General features: G+C 31.9%; 1 pseudogene; it reads right to left on the bottom strand.

Annotated features, from left to right (window-relative positions):
* Nucleotides 1-3,991: 3,991 nt before the first annotated feature.
* LOC122474078 lies at nucleotides 3,992-4,073 on the bottom strand (annotated as a pseudogene).
* Nucleotides 4,074-7,270: the final 3,197 nt, after the last annotated feature.

Below are 7,270 nucleotides of genomic sequence, written 5' to 3'. Positions count from 1 at the left end.
TCCAAACCCCTTTTCTTAGTCTAATGTTTTCCTCAGCATTTATAACATATAAAATAATAATTATGATCAACCATTTTGCTCTATGAGATGGAAGTTTTTTGTTTTTTATTCTGTTTTGTTTTGTTATTTATTTATTTTTTGTTTTGTTTTGTTTTGTTCTCTGTTTTATGTATAGTAGCCAGATCAGTGCTTGGGCATGGTGGGTGCCCAGTTAGTATTAGCTCTATTTTTGAATAAACATCTAAGTTTATGTTGATATCTACAATATATTTACAAAATACTACTCACCCATGAATATGTCATAATATATCTGCTAATGCTTGAATATAGTGATTGAATATAATTGTAAATACTAAATAAAGGTTTATATTGACTTTCTTAAAGCAATTTTTAATGTAAAAAGCATAACTGATTGTTTTCATTTAACATCCTTATCGTATCAAGTTTCATCCTTCAGTAAGAAGTTTAAACTTAAACCAAACAAAAAACTTTTACTTAATTTCTACACAATGGTTTATTAAAAATATTTGGTTTGAGAAAGTATTAGCATGTGCATTCTTCTTTTCTCTTTCTGTTTAAAAAGTTGTCTTTCAGGAGTGCCTTGGTGGCTCAGTTGGTTGAGTGTCTGCCTTCGGCTCAGGTCATGATCTCACGGGTTTGTGGGTTCAACCCCTGTGTCGGGATCTGTGCTGACTGCTGAGAGCCTGGAGCCTGCTTCTGATTCTGCCTCCTTCTGTCTCTCTGCCCCTCCCCCATGTACACGCACACTCTCTTTCTCAACAGTAAATAAACATTAAAAAAATTAAAACAAAATTTTTTAAAAAGTTGTCTTTCATTCTGTGGTTGTTTTTTTATGTCACCTTTTTTAAAATTTATGTATCACTAAGAATAAATGTCCAAAATTTTGCTCTGTCTTCAATGGAATATTTGCCATTAAATCAGTAGACCAAAATCAGTTTGTCTTATATCCATATTTACCATGTCCCCTCTGTGCTATGCTTTGTGAAATTTAAATAACACAAAAGTTTTAATTACAATGCTAATTTTAATCACAAAAGAAAATGTGTCCTAAAAGAGAAGTGGTAGGGAATAGAGAAAGTGTGAGAGTTTCACATATGTTCTTTGAGAGATGGATAAATCACCCTTCAATCAGCACACCGAATTTAAAGCAGACAAGGGTTATCCTCCACTGAAAAAAAATATTTTATTTCTTTCCTATTCCCGTTTTATTTTCATTCATCATTAACTTCTTGAGCCTCCTATAACATAAGTTACACATACAAATAAAATCATCTTGACTCTGTGCTGTAAAGTTTTATGGGTTTTGACAAATGAATAATGTCATGTACCACCATAACAAATACTGTAAAAAAACAGCTTCATCACACAAAAGATATGCTTCATGTATATGAGCCTCCCCCTTCCCCTAAGACCTTGGAAATTTTAGTGTCTTTACTTGTTTTACTGTGTCTATACTCTTGCATTTTCCAGAATGTCCAATTTCTGAAATCACACAATATATAGTCTTTTCAGATTTTTCACTTAATATGAATTTAGGTATACTCCATTTGTTTTATAGAGTATAGACACATAGTTAGTACTTCTAACTATAAAAACTTTGAAATAAAATATATTCCCCAGGGAACTAAAATACTAATGGGCAAAAGAGAAAAGTAGACATATGATTGAAACATATTATAATTGAAGAACAGAGTTATGTATAATATGATAGAGAGAAAGGTGCTGCTAATAAAAATAATTAAGTGTTGAAAAAAAGGTAGATTTTTCCAATGCACAGATGGAAGGGCAAAGCAGATGGAGTTGACAATGTCTAAAAATATAGAAGAAAGATGAGGAACAGTATATTACATGCTGAGTACTGACAGTAATTCATTATTTTTGGCTTATACATTATATGTGGTATCACATGTCTGTGCCACATGGATATGGAGGTAGGTCATCTGGAGGCTGACACACAGTGAAATGCTGAGAGCTATTATATACATGAACTCTGTGCTGAATGCCCAAGTAAGAAGTTGGAGGTTAAGGTCTTGTGTTAAATAAAGTGTTAAAAAAAAAAAAAACAAAGTTCCCAAATGGTGCCACTTAGAGTTCCTAAACCAGTGCTCAATACATAATCTAATTGCAGTTTGGACCTCCCCCCAAAATGTAATCTTAACCAGTCAGCCAGGAACTTTTTAGTCCTTACCAAGGAGTCTATCTCCTGGGTCCTCTCCACCCACTAAAGAAATACGAGGTAATCTACATGATAAGACCCCTATTTCCCCTAGAAAGCAGTGTACCTGGAACAATACTTTTCTTTTGCTAATAACTTTCTAGTCCCCATCCATCCTCTATAGAATCTTTCATTTTGTACAGCTCCTTGAAATACCTCTTTATTTGCTATGGGATGCTGCCTGATCCATAAAGTGTTTGGTGAAGCCAATTAGATCTTCAAATTTACTTGGTTGAACAAAAGGTAACCAGACATCATTATATTGATGTAATTATAGAAATATCAGACACATTTTCTTCTATCAAATAAACTATGGTATTTGCACTTCTCTATTCATTAAACTATCAAATGACTTATATATTTGATTACATTCTTTATGAAAAAAATGAAATTGAGGTTTTATTACTAACTTGCCCTAGACATTTAAATTGCTCACTTTTTCAGTCTGTTTCATATAAATTTATCTAGGATAGAAGCTCATAAATGGTAAGCGAGTTTTTCATTTGACTTGTAAATTCATGAAAGTCATATTTTAGGCTTTCTAGCAGCTAGAACCTTCTGAATATCTATTTAATAAGCATACTGTTAATTTTTTAATAAAAAGGCTATAGGGGGTGAATTGGGGATTAAAGAATCTTAATGCTTTCACACTAACTAGTCAAGAAATTTAACTTACAAATTATAGAATAAAGTAGAACCAAAGATAGTAAGCTAATTATAATGTTGGTAGGTACAGTCTGTCAAATATAGTTTATAATTTTAATTAAACAAATACACTGAAGTTGTCTATAACCAAATATTAATAAATTCAATTTTCCTTAATAAAAGTTTATAATCTTAGAATTATAAGTAAATTTAACAGTTCTTGGAACTCTGAAAAGGAGCCAATCAATATCATAGTATTTTTATCCTTTATATCAAAAAGGTATAAATACTTTATGATGATGAGATACAAAGTCAACATGTGTTAATATTTATTTTTATAGTAATTACTTTTAAGTAATGACTAATCTTTTTAATAAATGAATCTAAAGTCTTAGTGATATTTCAGCAAACCGTACATCTATTCTATTATTTTCAAATTTTCTCAATAAATGACCAACTGAGGAACATATAAAAGTTTTATTTCACATTACTGAAGAAAGAATTATCTATCTAATTTTATAAAAGTGGAATCTGAAGTTTAGAAAGACTATATTTAATTGCACAGAACTGTAACACTAGCTAATCAGCTGAGTATAGATTTACAAACAAGTCTCTTTTCACTTTCCTATTGTTGAACATAGCAATATTTGATACCATTAATGGTGAATGAATGGGGATTTCTTAGTGGTGATAAGAGCAATATTTGTTGCATTCATTTCATTACTTAAACTCTAGTACAAAAGTACCTAAAGAGTGGGGTGCCTGGGTGGCTCAGTTGGTTGGGCGTCTGACTTCAGCTCAGGGCATGATCTCACAGCTGGTGAGTTTGAGCCCCGTGTTGGGCTCTGTGCTGACAGCTCTGAGCCTGGAGCCTGCTTCCGATTCTGTGTCTCCCTCTCTTCCTCTACCCCTCCTCAGCTCATGCTCTGTCTCTCCCTGTCTCAAAAATAAATAAACATTAACAACAACAAAAAAGTACCTAAAGAGTAATAATGGCATACTATGAGTACTTCTTTATTTTTTTTTTTCAATTTGATTCATCCAAACTAAACACACTGGAGTTTTTGCTTCAATTTAAATTAAATACTGTACAGTTTCTAATCCCCATCTAGGAAGTTTGTATCAGTTTTATTTTATTTTAAAATAACACCTTTTTCTACACTTGATCTTAGCCAAAAGGCCGAGAAGCGATTATAACACCTTTTTCTATAAACACTACATTTGATAACTGAGAGGGGGACTAATGAACTGAAAGATTTTTGTTTAAATGCTCAGATTATAGAAGAAAAGAGACTTTGAGATTTCACTCCATCTTTCCACATTTTAGAAGCACTGAACAATTTTTACAAAGCTCAGTTTGACAGACAGTCCCTTCTAACCAACAGGTGTTTCAAGGTCAGAGCTAAGGATTGTTGGCAGAAATGTGTGGGGCAGTCCACAGAAAACCAGCCAGCATGTACTTGGCTTGCATCCCTTGGTTTCCCCAGCACTAATTTCATTCACTGATAATTGTGCAAAGGTAAAATTATTACTGCCTCTGGAAATCTTCTATAAACGCTTTAAGTAAGTTTATTTCTTCTCCTTTTCCATTTTACACTCTAGCGTCACAAATGGAGATTTCTCCTAAGTGAATAGTCTTTCAAAGCATATCAATCAGTGACTGAACTTACTAACATTTTAAAAATCCATTTATGACATATGCTTGGCAGGTTTTCTGGTCTCCAGTTAAAAGCAACCCTCCTACTTAAAAACAGCTTTTTGACTGTAACTCTACCTAAAAATACAATATTTATAACTTTTTTTTTTTTTTTTTTTTTTTTGGCTAGCAGCATTTAAAACCTTTAAATTCCAAACAAGACTCAAGGATGAAAATGGTGGCATGTAATGGCCATGGGCATATCTTTTATATTTGGGGCATTTAAAAAAGATAAATAGCAATTTACATCCTTGATTTCATAACCAATTCCCTTTCCATTCACTTTTTTATGGTGTTGAATTTAAAAAAACAGGATAGAGAGAGAAAGAAAATCAACACATGTAAGATTTTTTATTGAAGTCTTGGAAGTAGATACACGTTTTAATGATTACTATACAAGAAATCAAAATTCCCAGAAGTACCGAAATGCTAAAACATCTTGTCTTTTTAAGTTACTGATTATTTGCACATTTCTTTAACTTTTGCTAGATAGATATCAGAGTGGAAAAATATCAATTTACTTTTATAAATAGAAACTTTTAAAAATATTACAGGTTTAAGCTATTATAATTCCTTATAACAGGCTATAAGGGAATAGATGTAAAATTTCAGTAAGTCAAATTAAACAATGCCATGAATTATCAGTTCACATTGAAATAAACCAAATACATTTGCTACATGCTTAATAATTCATTTGCACTGTTTTATTGCCTCTATATTGTCATTATAATTTTTATGTCTTCTCTAGTGTGAGTATACCATAAAATTCTAAAAACTCAGAAATGCTTATACTGTTTCATTATGATTTATATATATTAAAATGCGATTATGTAATATATGTATACATATGATGGTTATATAAATTACATATGTATAAATCACTATTTTTTAATATCTAATATTCTATTTGAGGCTCTCTCTGAATACACACATAATTAGCATCTTTATGCATGAAATTTTGTTGCAATTCTGATTACTGCCTTTGTAAAAATTTTCTGAGGATTCACAGAAAATGATCTGAACACTTTGAGGGTCTTGAGATTTTAAATAAGGATTCCTAAAAGCCTCACCAATTTACATTTCTACAATAGCATGTTGAAAATGCCATTTCAAAATTCACTGGAAAATGCTTATTGTATATTTAATATTTAAAAAAATAATTTTTACATTTATTTATTTTTGAGAGATAGAGAGCACAAGCAGAGAGGGGGCAGAGAGAGAACAAGACACAGAATCCAAAGCAGGCTCCAAGCTGTCAGTACAGAGCCCAACATGGGGCTTGAACTCACAAACTGTGACATCGTGACCTGAGCAGTAGTCAGAAACTTAACCCACTGAGCCACCCAGGCACCCCTAATATTTTATTTTGTGTGTATTGACATTTACTGTAATACTAACATTCATATTTTCAGAATTTCTCTAGTGTTCTATAAAATATTTAATACCCTCTGACAAGTTTATTAATATGCAAGAGCTCTACATTTTTAAATAGTAACATTTCTTTTTAATTTTTTTAAGGTTTACTTTTTTGAGAGAGAGAGAGAGAGAGAAAGAGAGAAAGAGAGAGAATGTGAGTGGGGAAGGGGCAGAGAGAGGGAGACACAGACTCTGAAGCAGGCTCCAGGATCCAAGCTATCAGCACAGAGCCCAACATGGGGTCAGAACCCACGAACCATGACATCATGACCTGAGCCAAACTCGGAGGCTTAACCGACTGGGCCACCCAGGCACACCAATAGTAACATTTAATTTGCCATATTTGTTCAATATTTTTTATTTAGCTCTTCATATATTTTCAATGTCTAGAAACAGTAACTGTGAATCGAAATTCTCATTTCCCTATCCAACTTCTTGTGCCTATTTTACACCAGATAGTCTGTCCCCATTTAATTAATATTTCATTTAATTATACTCAATTAAAGTCACCCTACTTAATTCATATTTAAGATCAACTTTAATCCTTAAACTTAATTAAATTTTATTTCTGATATTTGTAGAAGATGTAGGGTAGATATAAAGTATTTTAACCAAAACTTAATCAACTATTCTATAATTTATGTTATAATTTATTAAATTATACTTTCTTTCCCCACATTTCTTTTCTGGTATCTTACTGTTATCATTATTTCTTTACAGAACATTTTAGTATATCTTGGGAAAGTTCTCTATTATCATTTTGCATCAAAATACTCTATCTTCATTTATTCTTTTCTTTCAAATGAATTTTTTTAAATGTGATTATTGAGAAAATAAACTTAAGATATTTAATTGAAATTACATCATATGTATGTTAATTGAAAAAGATGATTTTTAATAGTGAATTCTTGGACCAGGAATAGAGTATCTTTCAGCATTTGTTAAGTAAATGTTCAGATTTTCAGTATATTTTGTACTTTTCTCATAGATTTTTCAGTTCTTTTTTAAAATCCATTTTCCTGAAATACTCTTGATACACAGTAAAACGCATCAATTCTATTTTTGTTGTTTTTTTTAAGTAGGACTCACTCCCAGTGTAGAGCCCAACATGGGGCTTGAGCTCATGACCCTGACATCAAGACCTGAGCAGAGATTTAGTCAAACGCTTGACCAAATGAGCCGCCAAGGAGCCCCAAAATGCATCCATTCTTAAGTGTGTTTTCTAATATGTTTTGACACGTGTATACAACCATGTGACCCCTACCACAATCACATAT

This window comes from Prionailurus bengalensis, chromosome B4 (assembly GCF_016509475.1).
Source record: "Prionailurus bengalensis isolate Pbe53 chromosome B4, Fcat_Pben_1.1_paternal_pri, whole genome shotgun sequence".
Classification (NCBI taxonomy): Eukaryota; Metazoa; Chordata; class Mammalia; order Carnivora; family Felidae; genus Prionailurus; species Prionailurus bengalensis.
Note: the sequence above shows the minus strand (reverse complement) of the source record. Positions and strands in the feature narration are given on the sequence as shown.